The 16,225-nt window shown below is 43.7% G+C and overlaps 1 protein-coding gene and 1 pseudogene across 1 annotated transcript in view; both read right to left on the bottom strand.

Moving 5' to 3' along the window:
* LOC120429702 (uncharacterized) overlaps window positions 1-16,225 on the bottom strand; it is a 223,799-nt gene that overhangs the window by 95,230 nt on the left and 112,344 nt on the right. The window lies entirely within an intron of this gene.
* LOC128092302 (condensin complex subunit 1-like) lies at window positions 5,711-7,105 on the bottom strand (annotated as a pseudogene).

Below are 16,225 nucleotides of genomic sequence, written 5' to 3' on the forward strand. Positions count from 1 at the left end.
GCCAATCCGGTCAAAATGGCCATTTTCATTACCAGTTTCAAAAATCATGAATTTTGATACCCATATTGCCCCAAGTCGTATGGTTCGATTAATGTCCCCCCGGTAGAACCTTCCCGAGGGCACTGGCCACTCCGGGTGTGGCCAATCCGGTCAAAATTGCCATTTTCATTACAAGTTTCAAAAACCATGAATTTTGATACCCATATTGCCCCAAGTCGTATGGTTCGATTAATCTCCCCCCCGGTAGAACCTTCCCGAGGGCACTGGCCACTCCGGGTGTGGCCAATATCCTATAAATGTGGTCCCAAGCCCATTGCCCCAAATCATTCTGGTCCGGTGACTGTCCTTACAATCTTCATAAGAACAGAATTCCTCCCAATTTAGTGCACAAACTGTGTCTTTCAATGTGTGCGTGTGTGTGTGTGAGCAATAAAATTACCACCGTGGATCCGCTTTTGTCGAAACCTCGTAAGGCACTGAATTTTTCTGAGGCTATCTGTTAGCTTAAATAGTTCGCATGAAATGTGGCAACATGGTGCAAATTTTGCCTCCTCTCCTGTTTACGTGGAACTGTCACGCGAGAATGTTGCACCACTGTTGCCACATTTCATGCGAACTATTTAAGCTAACAGATAGCCTCAGAAAAATTCAGTGCCTTACGAGGTTTCGACAAAAGCGGATCCACGGTGGTAATTTTATTGCTCACACACACACACGCACACATTGAAAGACACAGTTTGTGCACTAAATTGGGAGGAATTCTGTTCTTATGAAGATTGTAAGGACAGTCACCGGACCAGAATGATTTGGGGCAATGGGCTTGGGACCACATTTATAGGATATTGGCCACACCCGGAGTGGCCAGTGCCCTCGGGAAGGTTCTACCGGGGGGGAGATTAATCGAACCATACGACTTGGGGCAATATGGGTATCAAAATTCATGGTTTTTGAAACTTGTAATGAAAATGGCAATTTTGACCGGATTGGCCACACCCGGAGTGGTTAGGAGCGGCCGTGGCTGACTGGTTACACGGTGTTCGCTTTGTAAGCGAATGGTCCTGGGTTCGATTCCCATCTGCTCCCAACGAGAAAGTATAGGAAATATAAATCTTGAAACTCTGAACATGAACGAAAAATCAAAGTCGCTCGAGTCGGGGTTCGATCCCCCGTCCTTTGGATTTAAAAGCAAAAATGCTAACCACTAGGCCATCGCGACTTGGTGAGCTATGACTGGAATTAGGAATACTGTTACTATCAACTATATACGCGCTGGGTCCTTGCCCGCATAGAAAAAAAGGTGCAGGTGGTTATGTTCTACATGACCAATATGACAAAGAACTTTGTACAAAACTCCTAAAAAATATTCTATTTTATTTTATATTTTTAAAACATTGCCTATGTATTTAATCCTGAATAATTTATTCCTATAAAATGTTTTCAATCTTTGGCACCTCTGTGGAAATAAATTGCCAAAACAAGTATGGTTCGAAAATGTCCAATCAAAATGGTAATTTTCATGTCCAGTATCAAAAACCATGAATTTTGATACCCATATTGCCCCAAGTCGAATAGTTCGATTAATGTCCCCCCGGTAGAACCTTCCCGAGGGCAATTGCCACTCCGGGTGTGGCCAATCCGGTCAAAATGGCCATTTTCATTACCAGTTTCAAAAATCATGAATTTTGATACCCATATTGCCCCAAGTCGTATGGTTCGATTAATGTCCCCCCGGTAGAACCTTCCCGAGGGCACTGGCCACTCCGGGTGTGGCCAATCCAGTCAAAATGACCATTTTCATTACCAGTTTCAAAAACCATGAATTTTGATACCCATATTGCCCCAAGTCGTATGGTTCGATTAATGTCCCCCGGTAGAACCTTCCCCAGGGCACTGGCCACTCCGGGTGTGGCCAATATCCTATAAATGTGGTCCCAAGCCCATTGCCCCAAATCATTCTGGTCCGGTGACTGTCCTTACAATCTTCATAAGAACAGAATTCCTTCCAATTTAGTGCACAAACTGTGTCTTTCAATGTGTGCGTGTGTGTGTGTGAGCAATAAAATTACCACCGTGGATCCGCTTTTGTCGAAACCTCGTAAGGCACTGAATTTTTCTGAGGCTATCTGTTAGCTTAAATAGTTCGCATGAAATGTGGCAACAGTGGTGCAACATTCTCGCGTGACAGTTCCACGTAAACAGGAGAGGAGGCAAAATTTGCACCATGTTGCCACATTTCATGCGAACTATTTAAGCTAACAGATAGCCTCAGAAAAATTCAGTGCCTTACGAGGTTTCGACAAAAGCGGATCCACGGTGGTAATTTTATTGCTCACACACACACACGCACACATTGAAAGACACAGTTTGTGCACTAAATTGGGAGGAATTCTGTTCTTATGAAGATTGTAAGGACAGTCACCGGACCAGAATGATTTGGGGCAATGGGCTTGGGACCACATTTATAGGATATTGGCCACACCCGGAGTGGCCAGTGCCCTCGGGAAGGTTCTACCGGGGGGGAGATTAATCGAACCATACGACTTGGGGCAATATGGGTATCAAAATTCATGGTTTTTGAAACTTGTAATGAAAATGGCAATTTTGACCGGATTGGCCACACCCGGAGTGGTTAGGAGCGGCCGTGGCTGACTGGTTACACGGTGTTCGCTTTGTAAGCGAATGGTCCTGGGTTCGATTCCCATCTGCTCCCAACGAGAAAGTATAGGAAATATAAATCTTGAAACTCTGAACATGAACGAAAAATCAAAGTCGCTCGAGTCGGGGTTCGATCCCCCGTCCTTTGGATTTAAAAGCAAAAATGCTAACCACTAGGCCATCGCGACTTGGTGAGCTATGACTGGAATTAGGAATACTGTTACTATCAACTATATACGCGCTGGGTCCTTGCCCGCATAGAAAAAAACCGTTTGAAAATCATTTGTTAAATATTCAATCAACATTTTACCAAATTGTATACCCACTATTTGGTAAATCATTTTTTTAATTCCTCACCGTCTCTCAAATAGTGAACTATTCCCCATATATGTTGTTAGCAATATTCACTATTTGATTTTTTCCTCTAGCGATACTATGTCAAATGTTTTTTGAAAGTTCATTTTTGCGTATAAATTTTAGGGATTTCACTATTTCTCAAATATTATTTTTATGGTTTTAAATAGTTATTTGAGTGATTTTTCATGGCGCGTTACATTTTGGGAAATAGTTGTAACAACTCGAATTAACATCAATTTTTCAAGGGTTTTCGGATTTTTTTTTAGCAAAAAAACAGTACAGTTTTTTTTTAATTTATTTTGTCATTTTAGTAGTACAATGATCGAATAATCCTAAGCTAAAAAAGGGAGTTCCTTTTAACAGGTGTTTAATTCAGGGAAGAAGAGGTATTGCGTGTGTCTAAATTCAGGTTTGGCTTGTTAAAAAAATAAGGCATTTCTAATTCTAAACTCAATAAATCTCAAGGAAACTTTCGCTACAGCAGGAGGTTGATCAAAGTCGTACGCCCCATCCAGCACAACGGTAGTATTTGCGATGCCAGCTCCATCTTCGCCATCCTGTGGACGTCGTCGATCAGGTACTCTGCTTGACTTGAAATTGCTTGAGAAAGGAAACGGCGCAGCTGTATCACGCCGGTTATCTGTAGTTTGTGGGACCGCTGGTTGATGAGAGCGTGTCGTACCCTGATGATCTTGTCGCACTTGACGAAATTCAAGTTCAGTTCAAAGCAGGCTTCAGGTACAAACCTTGAAAAAACAAAACAAAATAAACCACAATGTATTTATTTACAATATAATATTCAAGTCCCTTGGTGATATTCCACTCTACGTTGAATAAATTACATCCTCGATACAAAATCTGTAAATAATTCGAGTTTCACATTTGAAATGGGAGAATTTTGAGAACATAATTTGAAAGCGCAAATCAAACAGAGTACTTCTGATTTATCCGATGGACAAAGAACGAGCTTGACATAAAAAAGCAATGTAGGAATAAAAAATAAAACTTCTCGACATACATACCAGTACATTCTTTGTAATGTTTCCACTTAGGCCGAAGACTCTCGGGCAGCATTGGTTTTATTGCCAGCTCCGTCAACAGAATATCAACTGCGGCTTGGCCGCTCGAAAAGATTTGAATTTTGCTATACACCCAAAGGAAAAATATATCTCAAAATCTGCAACATTGGATTTGCTGCAGAAAATGTCATATTTTATAACATTTTTTGCAGCAAGCCCGTAGATCATTTTTGCCCGCTTGTAAAAATTTCAACGATCTGCAGTTCTCACCAACACATATAATGCTGGCCCGTCCCCGAGCTACTCTCCAAAGAGAAGCATATGTTGGTGCTCTTTTACTCACTTTTCATCAAGCGTCCATGGCGCGGTGGTAGCGTGTCGGATCAATAACCAAGAAGTTGGTAGTTCAATCCTCGTTCTGCTAATTGTTTTTTTTTGTGAAATACAACCAAAAAGCCGTCGGTAATGTCGATAATTGTCGGTAACGGGCAAAAATGTCATACTCCTATATCGCAAAAAATGCATGAGGACAGATTTCATGCAGATTCTGATATACTTTCATGCCGCAATGCATCACAATCATGCGACTGCCAGTTGGGTGTAGAAAAAAAAAATCCGTCCCAAACTTTACCTTTGTAGGGAGAATTAGGATTCTTCTCCTACATAGAAACCTAGATTGATATCCGGATTTCAGTCCTGTGAAATAGAAAAAGAAATCACAAGTATCGATTCCGAGAGGTAAATTTTACAAATCAGGAGCAACATATGAAAAGGGGCAGCTGGGGTCGGAATCGCAAATCTGGAAAGGTACTTTTCGTCGAAATCTGAAAAAAACATGTTTGTTTGCATTAAAATTTATTAAAAGTTTGCGTGATTTTCCGGTTGATTTGTTTTGGTTGATTCAAAGGTCAGTTCTTGAAAGTAAACAAACCTGCTGGAGTTTCACGTAGCACCCTAGAAGCAGACACTTCTGAAAACAAACGATCCGGAAAACCACTCAATTGTCTCCTTTGTGTTGTTTTTCCTCCTCGGCGGCTTCGATCCCGCTGGACGGAAGGATGGAACTTTTTTTTCTAGCTGCTCACGGATGTAAACAAACGCAGCCAATACTTGCTGTGAGGATGGAAGGCAGTTCTTTTTACACTCACTTTTGAAAACACAACACACGAACGCGAAAATAGTGAAGATGCTAATAAACAATCGCGAACCGCGACGACCACGACGAAACGCACCAAAACAAGAGGAGTTTTGACTTGTCAATTTCCAGCGCAGACTTCTTTTGTTTGTCGCCGCGCGCGACGGGAGAAAACAGAAATATAAATACAAGAGAGAGAGCGCGCGCTTTGTGGACTAGCCTTTCACAACACACAAGTTTTTGCTGTAAAATACAAAACAAAATGCTAAATTCCGTATTTTTAATTTAATACCATTTTGAAAAGTTGAAAAACATCGTTTTCAAATAAATTTAGCTACTTTAATGATCTTTTTCAATTTCAAGCTGTGAGTTTTTCAAAAACGGAACGTTATAAAAAAAATTACTCACTCTCTCTCTCTTAACATGACCCTGCGTAAATGCTGCACCATGTCCTGTCGCGTCAGCGCGTCGTACAGTTCGTCCGCCCGGCATCGGAACTGCTCATTATGCTGTACTCCACTTTCGATTCCCTTGATCCCAAACAGGTAAGCTGAGGCGCTTCGTACACAGCCGTTTGGGACTTGGACATCACCATGTCTTGCAGCATAGGCACCGCGTCCGAAATGATTTCTGCGAAACGGATCGAATCCTCCAGGAAATTGACCTCGTTTCCTTCTTCTGGAACTCCTCGTTCAGCTTCAAGCCGTGCCGGGTCTTGACGTAGTACACTTTCAAGAACATCATGTAGAACACGCACTGCTGTTCGGTTTTCTTGAGCGCCGCGTCCTGCTATACCATCTTGTTGCGAATTTCCTGCGGCTGGCAGTCTTCCGTCCCATACTGCCTGCAAAGTTCCGCCAGGGAGAGCTTAGCGGAGAACGGATTATGCTCGAGGGAGGTTTTGATCAACGCGATCGAGTTCTTGCGCACCAGCAGTGACTTGTCCTCGAGCCGTTCGACGGTACCTTCTAGCACCTGGTGCTGCCAGCTAAGTGGAACCGCGTTCTGGCCCTGAATGTAGTGCCTAATCTGAAGCACCTTCGAGCGGACATGGGCCGAAACGTCCATCGTGTGGTTGAACAAATCATGCAGGAAGTCATCGCGCGTTTCCTTCAGCTCATCGGCCAGTTCCTCCTAGGTAAGCTCAGTCACGATGGCTTTGCCCATGATCTGCAGGACACAGTTGTGCACCACGTAAGATTCCAGGTTCCTCAGTTCGTCGCTCATCGTGGACAAATGTGGAATGATAAGCTTCGCATCGAGCATTCCCAGCTCCAGCAACTGGCTCATGTGCTTTGCCGTTTGGCTGTCGGTCGTGTCCACGTTGAGCCGCTCGACCAGTTCCTTGATCAACACCAGGTAGATCGAAGCGATGCAAACTCTTCGTACAGCAGCATCACGCCGCCAGCGATCGGCGCAATGGTGCTCCATAATCTGCAAGATTCGCACCGGATTACGCTGAAAACGAAAGATGTGTGATGATCTCAAAATAATTAAACGAAACATGTTCCAACTTACTCAACAAACGATTCCTCGCAAAACCGGCGGAGCTTCTCCAACGGCAGTTGAAACAGATTGTACAGCACCTCATCTTTCGTTGTCCTTCAGCGCCGGCACCCGGTCCGCCCGCGGCAGTTCCGACTGAACCAGCTCATCCAAAACATTCGTCCCGAACCGGAAAATCTCAATAAACAGCAGATTGCACGCACGAAACAGGGTCCGGAATCGGCCACCACAATTATTTTGCACCTCCATTTGCAGCAGCGACAACTTTTTGTTTTGACGGTTTTGACAGATGTTCAAAGGGGGGTTCGGCCATTTATGTCGATCATGTCGATTGATTAATTAAGTCGATCTATATTATGCAATGTTGGATACAAGTGGAATGCATTAAAACTTGGATGCAACCAACGACATTGAAACGCATGAAACTTTTTTTTGAAAATGCAGCCCAAGCAAATTGGGTACTAAAGCCCTATGTCCATTTTTATGTACAACGGTAAAAAACACGATTAAAAACCATTTCTGATCACTTTTTTTTCATTTTAATGCAAAAAAAATATTGGTCCCCTTGGAACGAGCTGTCAAGTAGGACCTTTTCTGTCAAGAAGGGCCGTGAAGTTAATTTTTAAAAATTGAATTAAAAATCAATTTTAAATCCTTTGAGGTCGTTCAAAAGGTCATTGTACTCAGAAAAATAAGCTTTATCGTAGTGAACAATAATATCACAAATTTAAGCTTAATTTAAGGACCCAATTGTTGAGAATTGGTTTTGTTAAAAATAATTAAACTAAAAAATAAGGCCATGTAGTTGAATGTTGATGTCACCAACAAATTTTGGCCAGAGTAGGATGCTATGAAACTATGTTTTTGCCTTCCTCACTTTACTGAGGAAAGGCTATAAAATCACTCGAAAAACGAACTTTTTAGTTAGACCTCCTAGATCTACCATCATTTGTACATATCGACTCAGAATCACCAGCTGAGCAAATGTCTGTGTGTTTGGCTGTATGTAGACATGTGTACCAAATCAATGTCACTGGAATATCTTGTCACAGGCTCAACCGATTTTGGCCGGAATGGTTTTAATCGATCCGTCTTAACGTCCCCTAAGTTGCTATTTAAATTCATGCAGTTTGATCATGTATTTAAAAAGTTATGTTTAAAAAACTGTTTCATATTAAACTAAAATTATGGTAAAAAGGGTGGTTTTTTCATGAAACCCTCACATGTTATATATTTTTAGAAAGCATATGAGAAGACCTTTCTTGTGGATCAAGAATTTTCAAGATCTGACTTACCTATCTAAAACTACAAGCAGTTTAAAAATGGTCTGAATTTACATAACCTCAAATTTTCTGATCGCCACGAAAAAAGCCTTGTAGAGGGATGCCATTTTCCTGAAAGGCGGTGTCTGTATAATCTTGATAAAAAGTCTGGAGTCTGGAGATCCATAAACCATGTGGACACTTTAGGGGATTGTAATCACTCTATAAATGAGAGGAAGGCACCAACCACCTAAAGGTGGATTAAGTTACGTTTTTCAACTAAAATCATGTTTATACTTCATGTAGATTAAATAAAAAAAACATGGTATAATATATCAATTTCTAATTTTGTACAAACAGCTTCTTTAAAAAGAATTTTGATTAAAATCAAAAAAATATTTATGCATCAATATAGTTTATCTGAAAAGGTCCTATGTACACAAACAACGTGTTAAACGAGGTGTAACACTAAAATTTTACATGTTGTTCTCTAAAATCATAAGATCTGTCAAATATTTAATTCATAATCAGGAATATGATCAAATTCTTGCAGCATTTAAAATTTAAATTAACAATTTTTCAAATACTGACTATTTGTGAAAACATAACTCCATATTTTTGAACCAACAATTTGACAAATCGTCACCATTTCCTAAAAGGTAATTTAATGTTTCTATATGGTCACTAAATCATCCTCGTTCATCCGGGTGTCCATTTGACAAGGGTTCGGAAGTTCTAAATAACGTTTGAACCCGATTGGTGCAAACGTTCTTCAGGGCGGGGCTTGTCGATAAAGCAGAAGTACCTAGCGCTCGGCTAGCCAGCGTAGAAATGGGTCACCGAAGCTCGGCAGAGCTAACACCTTCCAAATGCCTATGCGAGTTATTTGCATGTATAGAATGTAGATCTAAAAATACATGAAAACAACTCAATTTGTAAGAAGCGGCCGCGTGGTCCCGTTTGGTTGGTTGCACACACACACACACATTGGCCACACCCGGAGTGGTAATACCCATATTGCCCTAAGTCGTATGGTTCGATTAATGTCCCCACGGTAGAACCTTCCCGAGGGCACTGGCCACTCCGGGTGTGGCCAATCCGGTCAAAATGGCCATTTTCATTACAAGTTTCAAAAACCATGAATTTTGATACCCATATTGCCCCAAGTCGTATGGTTCGATTAATGTCCCCCCCGGTAGAACCTTCCCCAGGGCAATTGCCACTCCGGGTGTGGCCAATCCGGTCAAAATGGCCATTTTCATTACCAGTTTAAAAAACCATGAATTTTGATACCCATATTGCCCCAAGTCGTATGGTTCGATTAATGTCCCCCCCGGTAGAACCTTCCCTCAGGGCACTGGCCACTCCGGGTGTGGCCAATCCTGCCAAAATGGCAATTTTCATTACCAGTATCAAAAACCATGAATTTTGATACCCATATTGCCCTAATTTGTATGGTTCCATAAATGTCCTCCCGGTAGAACCTTCCCTCAGGGCAATGGCCACTCCGGGTGTGGCCAATCCTGCCAAAATGGCCATTTTCATCACCAGTATCAAAAACCATGAATTTTGATACCCATATTGCCCCAAGTCGTATGGTTCCGTAAATGTCCTCCCGGTAGAACCTTCCCTCAGGGCAATGGCCACTCCGGGTGTGGCCAATTCTGCCAAAATGGTCATTTTCATTACCAGTATCAAAAACCATGAATTTTGATACCCATATTGCCCAAATTTGTATGGTTCCGTAAATGTCCTCCCGGTAGAACCTTCCCTCAGGGCAATGGCCACTCCGGGTGTGGCCAATCCTGCCAAAATGTTCATTTTCATTACCAGTATCAAAAACCATGAATTTTGATACCCATATTGCCCTAATTTGTATGGTTCCATAAATGTCCTCCCGGTAGAACCTTCCCTCAGGGCAATGGCCACTCCGGGTGTGGCCAATCCTGCAAAAATGGCCATTTTCATAACCAGTATCAAAAACCATGAATTTTGATACCCATATTGCCCAAATTTGTATGGTTCCGTAAATGTCCTCCCGGTAGAACCTTCCCTCAGGGCAATGGCCACTCCGGGTGTGGCCAATCCTGCCAAAATGGTCATTTTCATTACCAGTATCAAAAACCATGAATTTTGATACCCATATTGCCCAAATTTGTATGGTTCCATAAATGTCCTCCCGGTAGAACCTTCCCTCAGGGCAATGGCCACTCCGGGTGTGGCCAATCCTGCCAAAATGGCCATTTTCATCACCAGTATCAAAAACCATGAATTTTGATACCCATATTGCCCCAAGTCGTATGGTTCCGTAAATGTCCTCCCGGTAGAACCTTCCCTCAGGGCACTGGCCACTCCGGGTGTGGCCAATTCTGCCAAAATGGTCATTTTCATTACCAGTATCAAAAACCATGAATTTTGATACCCATATTGCCCAAATTTGTATGGTTCCATAAATGTCCTCCCGGTAGAACCTTCCCTCAGGGCAATGGCCACTCCGGGTGTGGCCAATCCTGCCAAAATGGCCATTTTCATCACCAGTATCAAAAACCATGAATTTTGATACCCATATTGCCCCAAGTCGTATGGTTCCGTAAATGTCCTCCCGGTAGAACCTTCCCTCAGGGCACTGGCCACTCCGGGCGTGGCCAATTCTGCCAAAATGGCCATTTTCATCACCAGTATCAAAAACCATGAATTTTGATACCCATATTGCCCCAAGTCGTATGGTTCCGTAAATGTCCTCCCGGTAGAACCTTCCCTCAGGGCACTGGCCACTCCGGGTGTGGCCAATTCTGCCAAAATGGCCATTTTCATCACCAGTATCAAAAACCATGAATTTTGATACCCATATTGCCCCAAGTCGTATGGTTCCGTAAATGTCCTCCCGGTAGAACCTTCCCTCAGGGCACTGGCCACTCCGGGTGTGGCCAATTCTGCCAAAATGGTCATTTTCATTACCAGTATCAAAAACCATGAATTTTGATACCCATATTGCCCAAATTTGTATGGTTCCGTAAATGTCCTCCCGGTAGAACCTTCCCTCAGGGCAATGGCCACTCCGGGTGTGGCCAATCCTGCCAAAATGTTCATTTTCATTACCAGTATCAAAAACCATGAATTTTGATACCCATATTGCCCTAATTTGTATGGTTCCATAAATGTCCTCCCGGTAGAACCTTCCCTCAGGGCAATGGCCACTCCGGGTGTGGCCAATCCTGCAAAAATGGCCATTTTCATAACCAGTATCAAAAACCATGAATTTTGATACCCATATTGCCCAAATTTGTATGGTTCCGTAAATGTCCTCCCGGTAGAACCTTCCCTCAGGGCAATGGCCACTCCGGGTGTGGCCAATCCTGCCAAAATGGTCATTTTCATTACCAGTATCAAAAACCATGAATTTTGATACCCATATTGCCCAAATTTGTATGGTTCCATAAATGTCCTCCCGGTAGAACCTTCCCTCAGGGCAATGGCCACTCCGGGTGTGGCCAATCCTGCCAAAATGGCCATTTTCATCACCAGTATCAAAAACCATGAATTTTGATACCCATATTGCCCCAAGTCGTATGGTTCCGTAAATGTCCTCCCGGTAGAACCTTCCCTCAGGGCACTGGCCACTCCGGGCGTGGCCAATTCTGCCAAAATGGCCATTTTCATCACCAGTATCAAAAACCATGAATTTTGATACCCATATTGCCCCAAGTCGTATGGTTCCGTAAATGTCCTCCCGGTAGAACCTTCCCTCAGGGCACTGGCCACTCCGGGTGTGGCCAATTCTGCCAAAATGGTCATTTTCATTACCAGTATCAAAAACCATGAATTTTGATACCCATATTGCCCAAATTTGTATGGTTCCGTAAATGTCCTCCCGGTAGAACCTTCCCTCAGGGCAATGGCCACTCCGGGTGTGGCCAATCCTGCCAAAATGTTCATTTTCATTACCAGTATCAAAAACCATGAATTTTGATACCCATATTGCCCTAATTTGTATGGTTCCATAAATGTCCTCCCGGTAGAACCTTCCCTCAGGGCAATGGCCACTCCGGGTGTGGCCAATCCTGCAAAAATGGCCATTTTCATAACCAGTATCAAAAACCATGAATTTTGATACCCATATTGCCCAAATTTGTATGGTTCCGTAAATGTCCTCCCGGTAGAACCTTCCCCAGGGCAATTGCCACTCCGGGTGTGGCCAATCCGGTCAAAATGGCCATTTTCATTACCAGTTTAAAAAACCATGAATTTTGATACCCATATTGCCCCAAGTCGTATGGTTCGATTAATGTCCCCCCCGGTAGAACCTTCCCTCAGGGCACTGGCCACTCCGGGTGTGGCCAATCCTGCCAAAATGGCCATTTTCATTACCAGTATCAAAAACCATGAATTTTGATACCCATATTGCCCTAATTTGTATGGTTCCATAAATGTCCTCCCGGTAGAACCTTCCCTCAGGGCAATGGCCACTCCGGGTGTGGCCAATCCTGCCAAAATGGCCATTTTCATCACCAGTATCAAAAACCATGAATTTTGATACCCATATTGCCCCAAGTCGTATGGTTCCGTAAATGTCCTCCCGGTAGAACCTTCCCTCAGGGCACTGGCCACTCCGGGTGTGGCCAATCCTGCCAAAATGGCCATTTTCATCACCAGTATCAAAAACCATGAATTTTGATACCCATATTGCCCCAAGTCGTATGGTTCCGTAAATGTCCTCCCGGTAGAACCTTCCCTCAGGGCACTGGCCACTCCGGGTGTGGCCAATTCTGCCAAAATGGCCATTTTCATCACCAGTATCAAAAACCATGAATTTTGATACCCATATTGCCCAAATTTGTATGGTTCCGTAAATGTCCTCCCGGTAGAACCTTCCCTCAGGGCAATGGCCACTCCGGGTGTGGCCAATCCTGCCAAAATGGTCATTTTCATTACCAGTATCAAAAACCATGAATTTTGATACCCATATTGCCCAAATTTGTATGGTTCCGTAAATGTCCTCCCGGTAGAACCTTCCCTCAGGGCAATGGCCACTCCGGGTGTGGCCAATCCTGCCAAAATGTTCATTTTCATTACCAGTATCAAAAACCATGAATTTTGATACCCATATTGCCCTAATTTGTATGGTTCCATAAATGTCCTCCCGGTAGAACCTTCCCTCAGGGCAATGGCCACTCCGGGTGTGGCCAATCCTGCAAAAATGGCCATTTTCATCACCAGTATCAAAAACCATGAATTTTGATACCCATATTGCCCAAATTTGTATGGTTCCGTAAATGTCCTCCCGGTAGAACCTTCCCTCAGGGCAATGGCCACTCCGGGTGTGGCCAATCCTGCCAAAATGTTCATTTTCATAACCAGTATCAAAAACCATGAATTTTGATACCCATATTGCCCAAATTTGTATGGTTCCGTAAATGTCCTCCCGGTAGAACCTTCCCTCAGGGCAATGGCCACTCCGGGTGTGGCTAATCCTGCAAAAATGGCCATTTTCATCACCAGTATCAAAAACCATGAATTTTGATACCCATATTGCCCAAATTTGTATGGTTCCGTAAATGTCCTCCCGGTAGAACCTTCCCTCAGGGCAATGGCCACTCCGGGCGTGGCCAATTCTGCCAAAATGGCCATTTTCATCACCAGTATCAAAAACCATGAATTTTGATACCCATATTGCCCAAATTTGTATGGTTCCGTAAATGTCCTCCCGGTAGAACCTTCCCTCAGGGCACTGGCCACTCCGGGTGTGGCCAATCCTGCCAAAATGGCCATTTTCATTACCAGTATCAAAAACCATGAATTTTGATACCCATATTGCCCAAATTTGTATGGTTCCGTAAATGTCCTCCCGGTAGAACCTTCCCTCAGGGCAATGGCCACTCCGGGTGTGGCCAATCCTGCCAAAATGTTCATTTTCATTACCAGTATCAAAAACCATGAATTTTGATACCCATATTGCCCTAATTTGTATGGTTCCATAAATGTCCTCCCGGTAGAACCTTCCCTCAGGGCAATGGCCACTCCGGGTGTGGCCAATCCTGCAAAAATGGCCATTTTCATCACCAGTATCAAAAACCATGAATTTTGATACCCATATTGCCCAAATTTGTATGGTTCCGTAAATGTCCTCCCGGTAGAACCTTCCCTCAGGGCAATGGCCACTCCGGGTGTGGCCAATCCTGCCAAAATGGCCATTTTCATTACCAGTATCAAAAACCATGAATTTTGATACCCATATTGCCCTAATTTGTATGGTTCCATAAATGTCCTCCCGGTAGAACCTTCCCTCAGGGCAATGGCCACTCCGGGTGTGGCCAATCCTGCCAAAATGGCCATTTTCATCACCAGTATCAAAAACCATGAATTTTGATACCCATATTGCCCCAAGTCGTATGGTTCCGTAAATGTCCTCCCGGTAGAACCTTCCCTCAGGGCACTGGCCACTCCGGGTGTGGCCAATCCTGCCAAAATGGCCATTTTCATCACCAGTATCAAAAACCATGAATTTTGATACCCATATTGCCCCAAGTCGTATGGTTCCGTAAATGTCCTCCCGGTAGAACCTTCCCTCAGGGCACTGGCCACTCCGGGTGTGGCCAATTCTGCCAAAATGGCCATTTTCATCACCAGTATCAAAAACCATGAATTTTGATACCCATATTGCCCAAATTTGTATGGTTCCGTAAATGTCCTCCCGGTAGAACCTTCCCTCAGGGCAATGGCCACTCCGGGTGTGGCCAATCCTGCCAAAATGGTCATTTTCATTACCAGTATCAAAAACCATGAATTTTGATACCCATATTGCCCAAATTTGTATGGTTCCGTAAATGTCCTCCCGGTAGAACCTTCCCTCAGGGCAATGGCCACTCCGGGTGTGGCCAATCCTGCCAAAATGTTCATTTTCATTACCAGTATCAAAAACCATGAATTTTGATACCCATATTGCCCTAATTTGTATGGTTCCATAAATGTCCTCCCGGTAGAACCTTCCCTCAGGGCAATGGCCACTCCGGGTGTGGCCAATCCTGCCAAAATGTTCATTTTCATTACCAGTATCAAAAACCATGAATTTTGATACCCATATTGCCCTAATTTGTATGGTTCCGTAAATGTCCTCCCGGTAGAACCTTCCCTCAGGGCACTGGCCACTCCGGGTGTGGCCAATCCTGCCAAAATGGCCATTTTCATTACCAGTATCAAAAACCATGAATTTTGATACCCATATTGCCCAAATTTGTATGGTTCCGTAAATGTCCTCCCGGTAGAACCTTCCCTCAGGGCAATGGCCACTCCGGGTGTGGCCAATCCTGCCAAAATGTTCATTTTCATTACCAGTATCAAAAACCATGAATTTTGATACCCATATTGCCCTAATTTGTATGGTTCCATAAATGTCCTCCCGGTAGAACCTTCCCTCAGGGCAATGGCCACTCCGGGTGTGGCCAATCCTGCAAAAATGGCCATTTTCATCACCAGTATCAAAAACCATGAATTTTGATACCCATATTGCCCAAATTTGTATGGTTCCGTAAATGTCCTCCCGGTAGAACCTTCCCTCAGGGCAATGGCCACTCCGGGTGTGGCCAATCCTGCCAAAATGGCCATTTTCATTACCAGTATCAAAAACCATGAATTTTGATACCCATATTGCCCTAATTTGTATGGTTCCATAAATGTCCTCCCGGTAGAACCTTCCCTCAGGGCAATGGCCACTCCGGGTGTGGCCAATCCTGCCAAAATGGCCATTTTCATCACCAGTATCAAAAACCATGAATTTTGATACCCATATTGCCCCAAGTCGTATGGTTCCGTAAATGTCCTCCCGGTAGAACCTTCCCTCAGGGCACTGGCCACTCCGGGTGTGGCCAATCCTGCCAAAATGGCCATTTTCATCACCAGTATCAAAAACCATGAATTTTGATACCCATATTGCCCCAAGTCGTATGGTTCCGTAAATGTCCTCCCGGTAGAACCTTCCCTCAGGGCACTGGCCACTCCGGGTGTGGCCAATTCTGCCAAAATGGCCATTTTCATCACCAGTATCAAAAACCATGAATTTTGATACCCATATTGCCCAAATTTGTATGGTTCCGTAAATGTCCTCCCGGTAGAACCTTCCCTCAGGGCAATGGCCACTCCGGGTGTGGCCAATCCTGCCAAAATGGTCATTTTCATTACCAGTATCAAAAACCATGAATTTTGATACCCATATTGCCCAAATTTGTATGGTTCCGTAAATGTCCTCCCGGTAGAACCTTCCCTCAGGGCAATGGCCACTCCGGGTGTGGCCAATC

Source organism: Culex pipiens, chromosome 2 (assembly GCF_016801865.2).
Source record: "Culex pipiens pallens isolate TS chromosome 2, TS_CPP_V2, whole genome shotgun sequence".
Lineage (NCBI taxonomy): Eukaryota > Metazoa > Arthropoda > Insecta > Diptera > Culicidae > Culex > Culex pipiens.